The sequence below is a fragment of the Rhagoletis pomonella genome, unplaced genomic scaffold, assembly GCF_013731165.1.
Source record: "Rhagoletis pomonella isolate Grant_MI unplaced genomic scaffold, Rhpom_1.0 Rhpom_scaffold_00008, whole genome shotgun sequence".
NCBI classification, from domain to species: Eukaryota; Metazoa; Arthropoda; class Insecta; order Diptera; family Tephritidae; genus Rhagoletis; species Rhagoletis pomonella.
Window position 1 is genome coordinate 3,047,285 of NW_023458562.1, and position 13,277 is coordinate 3,060,561.

Below are 13,277 nucleotides of genomic sequence, written 5' to 3' on the forward strand. Positions count from 1 at the left end.
ACACCTTTCTGCGTAGGCGGCCTTCGGCCGCACTTAGGGATTATAACCCTCAGGCAATAGAATTCTCCTTTCTGTTTTGCGAAGAAAAGGAGCTGAACATTTTCTTTTGTATTGATTTCCCCTGTATTCCTTTTTAATCATTGCCTTCTTTGTATGTATTGTTTTGTACAATATGGCAACACATGTTATGTGTCAGTTTGCAACCATGTGTTATTGTAAATATGCGTGAAATTCAATGTAATTTACAAGTCGATAAAAGTTTAATTAAAGTGATTTATATACAAGATAAAATAAAAGAAAAGTGTGTAAAGTATTAAGTACCGTGTTATGTGCATTTATATATATAAAAGTATGCACAAATGCGTTTTTGTTAAGGAAACCAAGTGGAACGACTTAAGAAATTTTAATAACAAATAGCTTATAAACAATGATATTATTTATATTTTTTAGTTATACATGTTTTAGAGGATACCTCCCTTAACATCCTGACCAAGTTTCATTTGTTAATTCCACCTGGTTTTCTTAAAACACAAGGTGCGGCTGACTACTAAAGCCCACCCTATCGGAGTTTTCGTATATTTAAAATTTACCGTTATACGGGAAGCGGGTATAATTTTAGACTGATTTGAATAATTTTCAAAGCATTGCTTTTCTGTACCAAGGTTAATAAGTGCACCGAGTTTGGTAGAAATTGATAAATCCGCTACCCAGATACACATTGTGGTCATAAGTGGCTACGTGTGAAGTGTGAAGCGGCTACTTAGATCCGGCATTTCATCACGGGGAGAGGTTACGCTCATTTTTTAAAACTTTCATAATAATACTAGGTGCAATCCCGTATTCCTCGGACTCCGACTAGTAAAACTGTCAAAAAATAAAAATTCGCTCAGAGCGAGAGAGTAACATTGAAAAGTACGGGATCGCTTTCTAGTAAAAAATGGTAACTTCTGTCAATTTCAAGATAAACTCCAAATTTTGGTTGTAAATTTTTGCTTATTTTGTATGTAAACACACTCAGCTCACACATGTAAATAACCAAAAATACTTTCAAATTCATTAGAATCCACTTAAACAAGTAATTAAATACTTTTCAACATGAATTAGCAGAGTGCACTTTTCTTTTGTTTACAATTTGGTTGCCAAACACACTACAGCTGATCGTTTGACACATTTACCAGCAAAAAATTCTCGGACTAAAACTGGTAACCTCTGACAGAGAGAGCCGTATTTACTCTCTTTTTTGTCCTATCAATAGTCAGAGAACCGAGTACGGGATCGATTTCCAGTAAAATCTGACTGATTCTGACTATTTCTGACTAGTCAGGACTCGTACGGGATCGCAACTACTATTTTCTATAAAAATTCGACTGCACATACTCATTTTCAACAATTTGTATCCAATATTTACTGAAATATCGTAGTTTTTCCATTTTTCGAAGATACCGTTACATGTGAAGAAGGCGAGGATACAGTCCGATTTCGCCCATTTTCAACACCAACCTACCTCGGATAAAGGGCAACATACATACCATCGTTGAGATATCTCAATTTTTGCTCGAGTTACGGTGTTTTCGGGCGAACGGACGGACGTACAGACGGACAGACATGGCTTAATCGACTTCTCTTTTCATTCTGAGCATTTATGTATGTATACATTTAACAAATAAGCGTTATGCGACCAAAGTTATAATACCCTTGCACACAAGTGTGCTCGGGTATAAAAATAGGGTTTTTTAAATTTTACCCGATGAAAGCTAAGTACCAACAAGCTAAGTCTAACAGTATATTGTTATACATCATTTTAAAGGTATATACGTAAATTTCTTTTTAAAACCATGTTTGATTTTCAAAATCGGATGAAAAATATTTAGTCAAACTGTTAATTGCGTTTGTTTACTCATTTCCAGTAAAATCCAGTAAAAATTTTTACGAATTTTCATGTTTTGGTGTTTTTGTACGCAAAAACTTGCAAGTAGGGGAAATCGAGAGAGCGAAAAATTACAGTTGAAGTTGCAAGTTTTTACTGGATTTTACTGGATAAATTTTTACTTGTAAGAATTTGCCAGTACGAAAAACAGCTGATCACATGTTGCTTGATGAAATTTAAACTAATAAGGAAACTGTTTGTGGGTTTTTATTGTTGAAATTCTCAAACTAAACCTATTTAAATATAAAATATATTGTTTTATTAGGAAATTCTTGCGATTAAACAACCAATTTATCAGCTGTTCATGAAACTTGCAAATTATTACTGGAATAGCGTTCGCGTACTTTTTTGTAAATTTTATCTATGAGAGCGAATTCTTAGAAATAAAGTTACTGGAGAGTTGCTGGCAAGTTACTGGATAATTTGTAAACAAACACAACTGTTATTAGATAAGTGCATAGTATTGTGGCGAATACTGCGGCAACGCGAAGCGAACAACGATAACTAGGCAGAATGTTCGAGGAATGACGTAGAATGTTCCACAAAGGGAAACGTCAAGGTGGATGAACACTGCGAACAGCGAGGGAAAGAGAATGAGCGATAAACTTCAGAATGTTCTAGAGTTGCCATAAGTGCCAGCGCAGGTATATAAGGGCGCCGCCACCGCGAGGTGAGTTAGTTACAAGTCAGCAAGCTACAAGTAAAGTAAGCAGAGAAGCGAGTTGCGAATAAGCAAGCTATAAGTTTAATTGTGTTACCAAGTTTAGTTAAGCGCTGTTATTGCTTTAACAAGTATTGTAAAGTGTTTTTACTGTATTAGCGAGTATTGTAAATTGTTTGTTGTACAATAAAGTTAATTGTACTACAATTTGGTCATCGATTGCATTTATTTAACAATCCAACGATACGAACCGAGAGATTTGGGAAATCCGGACGAGGTTTCAATGATAATCGTAACAATTGGTGTCAGAAGTGGGATTGTTAAATAAATCCCGAAGGATAAACTACTGAAAATGGCGAAAATTCAGGACTTAAAGATTGAGGAACTGAAACAGGAGTTGGAAAAGCGTAATTTGGCCACCTCCGGAAGAAAAGTGGAATTATTATCCCGTTTGCGGGAGGCTATGGAAGCTGAAGGCATCGACGTGGACAAATACGACTTCCAGGGTAAATCCGACGATGCATCCGCAAAGGACGAACAGAAGGATGAGGCTGCTTGTTCGTCGAAGGATGTGTAGCAGACATCCGGGAAGGTTGAAGAACAGCAAAAGTCTCCAAGTTCATCAACAGCTATGGACATGAACACGTTATTGGCTGCCATGTCACAGATGTCATCACAGCTGTCATCACAGATTTCATCCCAGCTGCAAGTGCAGGAAACACGCATGTCCTCGCAGCTGGAAGCACAGAAAACGTACATGTCATCGCAGCTAGATGAAAAGATTACTCAGCTACAAGAGAATTTATTTAAAGATAACGCGAAACTCAGAGAGAGACAGGATAAAATCGAGGAACGACAAGATAAACTCGAAGAGCTAATTCAGGAGAAAGTCGAAGCAAAGGTAGAAGAGTTGGACGGTCGCCTCCGAGATTTGCAGATGAATCGTCCAGCTACTTCGACAAATGCTCCCAAGGTAAAGACTCCATCCTTTGACGGCACGATTCCTTTCCAAGTCTTTAAGCTCCAGTTCGAGAAGACAGCTACAGCAAATCGTTGGAGCATGGAGGATAAATCCGCTGCTCTGTTCGTGGCATTAAAAGGACCTGCAGCGGAAATCTTGCAGACAATTCCTGACTGTGAAAGGAACAATTACGATGCATTAATGGGTGCAGTGGAAAGACGTTATCGTAGCGAGCACAGAAGACAGATTTACCAGATGGAGCTGGAGAATCGCTGGCAGAAATCCAACGAGACTCTACAGGAATTCGCCTCCGAGGTTGAAAGGTTGGCTCATTTGGCAATTGGAGATGCATCTGGTGAGCACCTCGAAAGAGTAAAAATCCAGAGGTTCATCAACGGAATGCGGGACGTGTATACCAAGCGCGAGACGTATGCAAATCCAAAGCCTACATTTGCTGAAACGGTCTCGTATGCTCAGACACGTGAAACGGCGGCGCTCCTAAGTAGACCAGCCTACAAAGCCCATCGAGTAGAAGTGGAGACACCTGACGTGATGAACGAGATCCTGAAAACACTCAAGTCGATGGCAGAGAAGAATACTCCTGGTGCAACCGAGAGAAAGGATGGTGCTAGGAAATGCTTTAGTTGCGGAAAACTAGGCCACTTCGCCCGCGATTGCAGCGCAAGTTCCAGTGGGCTCAACCATTCAGCAGGACGCAAACGCAGGGCTGAGGGAGACGAATCCAACTCAAATCAGTCGTTAAACTAAAACGTGCCAGCAGTAAGGGCCGCGTGCTGGCTCCAGAAGTTGAAGGGCCCATAATCTCCGTCTCACAAATTGGCCGGAATGCGAGCAACCTCACTATTGGTGGATGTGTGAATGGGCAGGAGCGAGTGCTGACAGTGGATACTGGAGCGTCACATTCCATTATTCGACCTGATGTGACTACTTTTTATGTGAAGCCACTACCTGGAGCAAAGCTGCAGACTGCAACTGGTGAGCGAATCCAAGTGTTAGGAGAAGTATGCGAGGTAATAATCGACGGGTTGGCCTCGTACACGAAGTTTATTGTCGCAGACATTGTGGATGAAGTCATCATCGGCGTGGATTTCCTACTTGGGCAAGGCATGAAGATTGACCTCCAGGGAATGATCCTAACCTATGGCGACAGGAAAGTGCCACTTAGGGTTGGTTACGACAACCAGTGCTTCAGCAGACGGTTGGTCTTAGAGGAAGTGCCGAAGATTCCACCAGAAAAGGAAGTGGTTAGTTGGGCAGAGGTTGACAGTGATGGAGACGAAATGTTTTCGTCAGGAGAAGGAAGCCGTTCACCGATACAGGAAAAGCGTGACGGTTCCGCCAGCTCAGTGAAGAAGAGGTCGCAACAAGGAAGTGCTCATGGCAAGCCAGGCAGTGTTTCCGGCAGGGGGAAAGCCGCTAAACCACGTTGCAATGGTGATACGCCGGTGGCCGCAAATGGAAGCGGCTGTGGTAGCAGTAGGCGCGCTTTGAAGTGTCCTGAAAAAGGTGGCCGGCAAAAGCGAGCAGTTAAGCCGGAAGCCAAGGTTGAGATTATACATGTCCGGTCAATGAAGCTAGCAGCTGCGGACGAGCGAGATACGAAACGACGGCGGGAGTTTCAGCGTAAGGATCCGGATGTAACAAGATGTGCTGAAGGCAGTGCAGCACGAAGGCGGGAGTCAGGGTGTTAGGGACAGATGATGCGGCATAGATCCGAAAAGGGTGCCTACGAGATGAGACATGGTCTGTTCACCACCAGTGGCCGGCAGAAGCACGACCATGTGAGATGGTGCACTCCCGGAGATAAGCCGGAAGCAATGTCCAGTAACGCATTGTGGTTGTACATGTCGCAGCAGAAGAAAAGCTTTACCTCCAAGCAAAGACTTGACTGGAAAGATCCGCTGAAGATTGACAAACGGCTGAAGGACGCAGTGCATCAAATCCAGACAATGGGGAGACCGAGGACCAAGATGAAAGTGGTCCACTTTGAAAGACTTGCGGCGGTTGGAGCGAAGCGAAGCGAACAACGAGAAATAGGCAGAATGTTCGAGGAATGACGTAGAATGTTCCACAAAAGGAAACGTCAAGTTGGATGAACACTGAGAACAGCGAGGGAAAGAGAATGAGCGATAAACTTCAGAATGTTCTAGAGTTGCCATAAGTGCCAGCCCAGGTATATAAGGGCGCCGCCACCGCGAGGTGAGTTAGTTACAAGTCAGCAAGCTACAAGTAAAGTAAGCAGAGAAGCGAGTTGCGAATAAGCAAGCTATAAGTTTAATTGTGTTACCAAGTTTAGTAAAGCGCTGTTATTGCTTTAACAAGTATTGTAAAGTGTTTTTACTGTATTAGCCAGTATTGTAAATTGTTTGTTGTACAATAAAGTTAATTGTACTACAGTTTGGTCATCGATTGCATTTATTTAACAATCCAGCGATACGAACCGAGAGATTTGGGAAATCCGGACGAGGTTTCAAGGATAATCGTAACAGTATGAAAATAACGGTTGTTTTAAACAAAATAAAAATGGAGGTTTCAGGAACTATAGGAAACCTATTTTCAAGTCGTAGTTGATTCTACCTGCAAACTACATTAAGTTTTGTTTTGTGTATATTTCGTGGTGTTTTTGTAGCACCGTGTTATTAGTTTCGAGCATTTATGACGTTTGCAAGCAATTTTATTGTGAAGTTAGACTCATACACACATTTCTTTTCTAATCTCAACGAAATATAATTACGAAAGTAAGAAAAAATAAAATTTTTAATCTAGTTGGTACAACGTGCATGAGTATGTACATGCCTATGTATATATGACACATGCACACGGCATGAAAACGATCTTGTTTCATTTCCATACCAATTTTCCACCAGAAGTTTATGATTTCAAACATTTCGTTTTTATAGGAAGATAACACAAGATAAAAGGTGTGTTCTTATAAAATTACAAGTAAACAGTTCATATGGTCTTGGTTTTATAAGGCTTTGAGTTTTATGTTTGGCGAAAGAAAATAAAAATCAGGTGTCAGTCATTATTCTTGAGCGGAAAAAATAAAAATCGCAAGATAATCATTATACCTGAGCGAAAAAAATTAAAATCAAAGGTAATCCTTATGCTCAAGCGATATTATAAAACTCAGAAGCTGAATATTATTCTTGAGCGAAAAAATAAAAATCGCAAAGTAATCATTAATCTCGATCAAAACCATAGAAATCAAGAAGTTATCATTATTATTGAGCAAAAAAAATATAAATTATATAATAATAATTACATTCGAACAAAACAGTAAAAATTAAATAATTATTATTTGTGATTCAAAAAATAAAAATCGGATAATAATAATTAAATGTTGATCAATATTTATTAACTTATAATTGGGGTGTTCACAGTTCGTTCCAAATTGTGTCTGAAAATGTAGACGTTTACATTTTGAGACATCTTTAGCATCAGACTGAGAGCTGCCCTTTCTAGCAGTCGTCGCAAAATCGTTTCAAAATTTTGCTGGTGTTGCCAGACATTTCTGGCATGTCGCCTTTCGATTATGTTTCTGAAAATTTTTAATTATTTAACTCAATTACCGATTCCTAATATTTGTTATTTCTTTTCCTTGATTTGTTTCTTTTGATCAGAAATTGCGCTCAAAATAAATGCAGATACAGAAAACGTGCCCAATAAATAAAAAAATGTGATTAGTATTGCCATAATGCAACCCTGCTGCGAGGTGGCAAAATGTAGACGCGTAAAAAACATACCTTTGAGTGTGACAAAATGTAGACGGCGTCGGTTTCCAATTTTGCATGGGAAACAACAACACCACAGATTTTACGGTTAGAAAACGTCTTAAAATGTAGACGTCTACATTTTGAGACACTATTTGGAACAAACTGTGAACACCCCAAATGATTACCATCCCTGGTAAAAACAAAATACATGCAAACTTTGGGGCGAATCGAGATTTGACATAACACCCGCAATACAAAATACATGTGGTTGTTGTTGTTGTAATCTAAATTCGCCAGTAATATCATTCAAGGCGAATTTATACAAGGTGGTGTTACTGGCGAATTTATATTTTCGCCGCGGTATTTCTTAATGTCAAAATGGTGTGTTTGTTGTCTTTTTGACATTAGAAAGTACCGCGGCGAAAATCTAATAGGACGATTATCTATAGCAATAGAACCTCAGTTGCGTTGCTAGTTGCCAAAACGATATTATAGATGACAACTGGCAACTTTCAACTGACAATTGCAGTGGCTACAAAGTGTGTATACAGGCGATTACATTTTTGTGGTTGCTGGGAATGTTTTTGGAGCGTATTTAGAAGCGAAAATTGCAACTGTTTTCCTTTATCAACTGAAGTACACCTTTTAAAATTACCGACACACTAAGTTTTCCAAATTAAAGTCATTGATGTGGCATTCCTTCTGCGAAAAATCGAAGAGGTACTCAAGCTTTTTTTGAGCGGAGGTATTGAAGTTGAACGAAGTGGTGCATTTGTTTATTAACCAATTATGGGACAAGGGACCCACCATTTCGCTAGAAAAAAACTAAAAATAAGAGTCGGTACAGCTTTTTGAGCTGATTATAACGGTTACTTGTAGAAATTAAAATTAAGCGAGATATCGAAGGTCAAAGATCGAAATTTGCTTTTTGAAAAACCGTAATATCTCAAAAATTAGTAAAGCGCTTGTAAGAGTTAATATATAGTTTTAAAGGAAATTTGTACACCTTTCTTCTGCATTCTAAGTGCCTTGCATTTCTAAGTTCTGATGAAAATTGGTTTTTTATAAAAAATATATGAAAAAATTCCATTTAAACTGCTTTTTTTCAAAACTAGCCTTATTAGGATAGTGTTATCGTTTTCTTGCTATAAAGAAAACTAATTTACCTTTAGTTTGATATGTGTATGTCTATACCCAAGTTCTCGGTGCAAATAAATTTTATATAAAATTTGTTTTCGTAAACTTTTCAATACTCATCCGACTATTCCATTTACACTATTTCTGCGCAGAGGGTTTATAACAAATCCAGACAATTAGACATAAGCCATAAATTGCTGACCACCTATTGCAGAGAACTTAGGGAGTAGAATTCTCCTTCCTGTATTTAGCAAAGAAGAGAGGCTGAACACCTTTTGCAGAAAACACCTTTCTGCGTAGGCGGCCTGCGAACGCGCTTAGGGATTATAACCCTCACTACGTAGAATTCTCCTTTCTGTGTTGCCGACGAAGAGGGGCACTAAGTAGAATACTCGGTAAAAGTGCGCTTTAGCTTACAGGGCAAAAAATGGACGAAAAATTCCGAAAGTGGTATCACTCGATGCGTTTTAACGCCAATAATAATAATCCGACTTAACTTTTTTAATTAATTAAAGAGTTAGGGCAAACTTTCCAATACGGGCGTTCATTAAAGGGGCGGTGGGCGAAGGGGGAGTGGGCGTGGCTCCTCCAACCCACTTTTTTGGAGAAGGCATGAAGCGCCATTGACAAAAAGGCAACCCCCGACCACCTAGGCCCCTATGGGTCCCTAGGAACCCTTTAGAAAAATGGCTAAAAATCACAATTTTTACTTACGTCCGCAGTATTTTTGCGTAGAATTCCTTTCTGCGTAGGCGGCCTTCGGCCGCGCGTTAGGATTATAACCCTTACCAAATAGAATTCTCCTTTTGGTGTACACCAACCGGGGCTAGCGCCCCAGTGATGTAGCCTTGGGAAAGGATGAGGTAATTTGAATTCCCTTTCTGTTCAGTAAACCTGGGGCTACCGCCCCAGTAATGTCTATTATGGTTACTGGGTGTTTTATAAAAATGTCTTGTATATAAAAATGCGTGAAATGCATCAAAAGAAAGTGCGAAAAGTGCAAGTGTTTTTTGCAAATAACTCGTTGCCGAAGAAGAGGGGCTGAACACCTTTTGCACAGAGCTCCTTTCTGCGTAGGCGGCCTGCGGCTACTAAGTAGAATTCTCATTTCTGTGTTGCCGAAGAAGAGGAGCTGAACACCTTTTGCCATCCACAGTAATCGTGAACAAAACTGCAGCAGCTATAATAGCATGAAATTTAAAAAGAAAGGAATACTAATTCAATACCCTCCCCCAAAATAAAACGCTACCGCTTAAGGCTGATTCACATACAACTTTCTTCGCTTTGCTTTATAGTTCTTTGCTTTGACATATAAGATCGACGAAGGCCGCCTACGCAAAAAGGTGTTCTGTGCAAACGGTGTTCAGCCTACGTAGTCAGGGTTATAATCCCTAAGCGTGGCCGAAGGCCGCCTACGGAGAAAGGTGTTCTGTGCAAACGGTGTTCAGCCCCTCTTCGTCGGCAACACAGAAAGGAGAATTCTACGTAGTGAGGGTTAAAGTGCCCACACTCACCGACGTGTACGTATGCCGTGTCTGTTCGACGTAGCAACATATAAAATTTACTGTTGATAGAGCGAGAGGGAAGCACGCGTAACCGTCGCACGTACACGGTGGTGAGTTTTCGTTTATATGTCGCTCTCATTAGTTTGATCGTGTCAGCCGCACTCACGTACGTTAATGTGTCAGAAACTAACTCTCATGGGGAAAAATATATTTACGGAATAATATCTATTTAAATAAATATACATATAACATAAAGACGATTTATTTGAAGCAAGTTAAAAGAAACAATTGCAGAATGTCTGTTTGTGTATGAATTCATTTGTCAGGGCTACCAAACTGTGCGGCCAAGTTATCAGTTAAACAAAATAAACAGAACGGATAATAAATTGAACCAGATCTGAATCTGAAATGAATTTGCGTGGAAGATTTTTATGCGGATCCCGATTATAGAGGTGCGACAGATACTACGTTTATGCGACAGAATTCATGAATTCTTCATTTCATGAATTCAAAAATGGTCCCGTTCATCATAGTTCGCGAATTCATGAAATAAAGTGCCTTGAAAAAGTGGCAACGCACTGGCGAGAAACTGAACAGTAGGGTTGTGACTTTTTTGGCCTCCTTTTGAATTTGCAAAAGTCGTTGGTACCAGGCAATGAACCATATTATGTTTAAATTGGTTATAATATATTTTCAGTTTATTCTATTTGAATATATTGTATTTTCAACGATTTCACATAACTTTTCCAGTGTTTTAAATCCTGGTTATGCCACTCAAGATTTTTAATCTAAAAACATCATAACCCTAGTAAACAGCTGTTTGTGAAACGTGGCGTTGCCGGACTTGCACTTCACGATTTCATGAAATGATGCCGAATTCATGGTTAACTTTCGTGTATAACTGAATTCATGAAATGGTGTTTATACAGCCAATTTTAACCCAAATTCATGAAATGAATTCTTGAATTAGCCTACGCATAAACGTAGTAAGAGTTGCATTGACTTCAGTTTATCAAGTTTATTCAGTGAAATCGCTGGAGAAATTTATCAGAAATCTGTAAACGAGTTTCCATACAAATTTTGACAGTTCATTTAAAAGGTTTACACAATTATAAGTTTATACGCTTTACAATGCATTTATAAGGTTTGATGAATACCCCTAAATAATAATACTGTTTTGGATATATTAAGGTATAAAATTACCATTTGGCGCACCAAAATATCGCATTGTTTTTGCAAAAATATTCCAGCAATAATGTGATTTCGCACAAATCACAGAGAATTCGTTAAAATAAATTATAAATACTGTAAAAAAAAATCGCCAGAATTGGTCAGTCGAGATAACGTAAAAAGCAAAATATATAGTAATATACAAAAATAAGGTAGTCATATGATACATCAAACAAAAGAAGATCAAATTTAAATTTCAGGAAATAGATTTATGGACTATGTTAATAAGGCGTTTTTTGAAAAAAAAAAATCCATAAAAACAAATTTTTGCGTATATTTTTATTAAGCCTCTTTTTTCCACAAATATCTTATACAAATTCACAAAATATGTATATCAAACGAAAGATGTTTAAAATACCTTTCGAACGTGGTGCCTTATTTTTTAAAGGGTTAATTTGTTTCGAAGATATTATCAGTTTTCGAAATCCAAATTTCATCTTTAACCCTAAATATTTCCACAATTTTTATTTCTGCAATATAAAATTTGTATACGTGTGCTCAGCATTTAAAACTCTATTAAACCCCGTTCCTCGTTTTTCTCTATCGAAACGGTGGGTATTCTTTACTTATGCCACAGTATCTAATACGGTTTGACAAGTAACAGCCTCAGGTTGACAGGTAAGATACTATTAAAAAATGAGGTACTTTACAACGAGAGACAATTGAATTGAATTTGCAGCATATAATCCATAATTCCCAATAGAAGTAAGCAACTTTATCTTTGCTTACTTTAACATTCAATTAAAAATGTATTAAATTTTTTTCAGAAAAGTCCACCAATGAGAATGGCGGCGATGAAGCGGAATATATAGCTGCATCGATGTCGTTTTTGCAATTTGCCAATAACCGCATGTAATTAAAAGCTTCTGCACGCATCAAGATGTAATAATTAACTTTTTTATGCTTAATGTTTGTATGTTATCGTGTATTTGAATGCTAAAATGTACTTCCCTATTTATATATTCGCGATTGTAGATGAGTCCGCCGAAAATTCGCATTTCTTTTAGTTTCTAGATGGTAAGCAATCTATGTATGAGTTTTTAATGAAATATCTTTAAATAAAGGGTTATAAAAACGTTTATAAAAGGCTTTATTTTGAAAATTTTTAGTAAGTTTATATTCATACGCTTATAAAAAATTTTTTTAACCTTTATTGTAAGTTTACACTTTTACGCTAATAAAAAGCTTTATTTTCAGCATTTATTATAAGGTTATATTTCTACGCTTATAACCAAGGTTCCTTTTCGATTATATTACGCTTACTTTCAAGCGTTTTATAAACAGAAAATCAACGTTTTGTAAGCTTAATGTTTATAATACAAAACATTAAAAAAGCTTTACTTAAGTTTAATTGGCTTGTTGGGTAATTACATACATACATTCATATATTTTTAGATGGATGTCATAGAGAAGTTAAACCGAATCCAACGCAACGGATTATTTTAATTACAAAGGATGGCTGCTACTTTTAACTCTAGTAGTAGATTACAAGTGAAAAAGAGTAACATGTTAATATTTTCATTAATAGACAAACTTACTTACATACATATGTTTATTATATTCTCGTGTACACATATATACAGGTACCGCTTGCTATATGTAAACATTGGGTCGTCAGGGCAATGCAATGACTCGCAGATATACAATGCATCGATACTCAAAAGAGTATTGACGGAGAATGAGTTGTTGAAGAACCATAAGAAGGAAATAGGTGGTGTGCAGATGCCAGTGTGCATTCTAGGAGATTCTGCATTCCGATTCTCCAACTCTTTAATGAAGCCATACCCGTTTAGCATGGCCTTTACTGAAACCCAAAAGCTGTTCACTATAAGCTGTCGAAATGCAGAAGAGTAGTAGAGAATGCCTTCGGACATTTAAAAGCACGTTTCCGATGAATCGGCAATGGTATAGATGACCGAATAGAAAACGCACAGGTTATTGTTAGAGCCTGCTGCGATCTTCATAACTTTTTGAACGAAAGAAATGATTCTATTAATGAGATTTGGATGACGAGATTGCAAGAAGTGAATATAAATCGAGAAAATCCTACAGGTTGGTGACAATGAACCCTCTGCTGAAGTAATAAGAAACGCTTTGTGTAATTATTTTAGTGAGTATA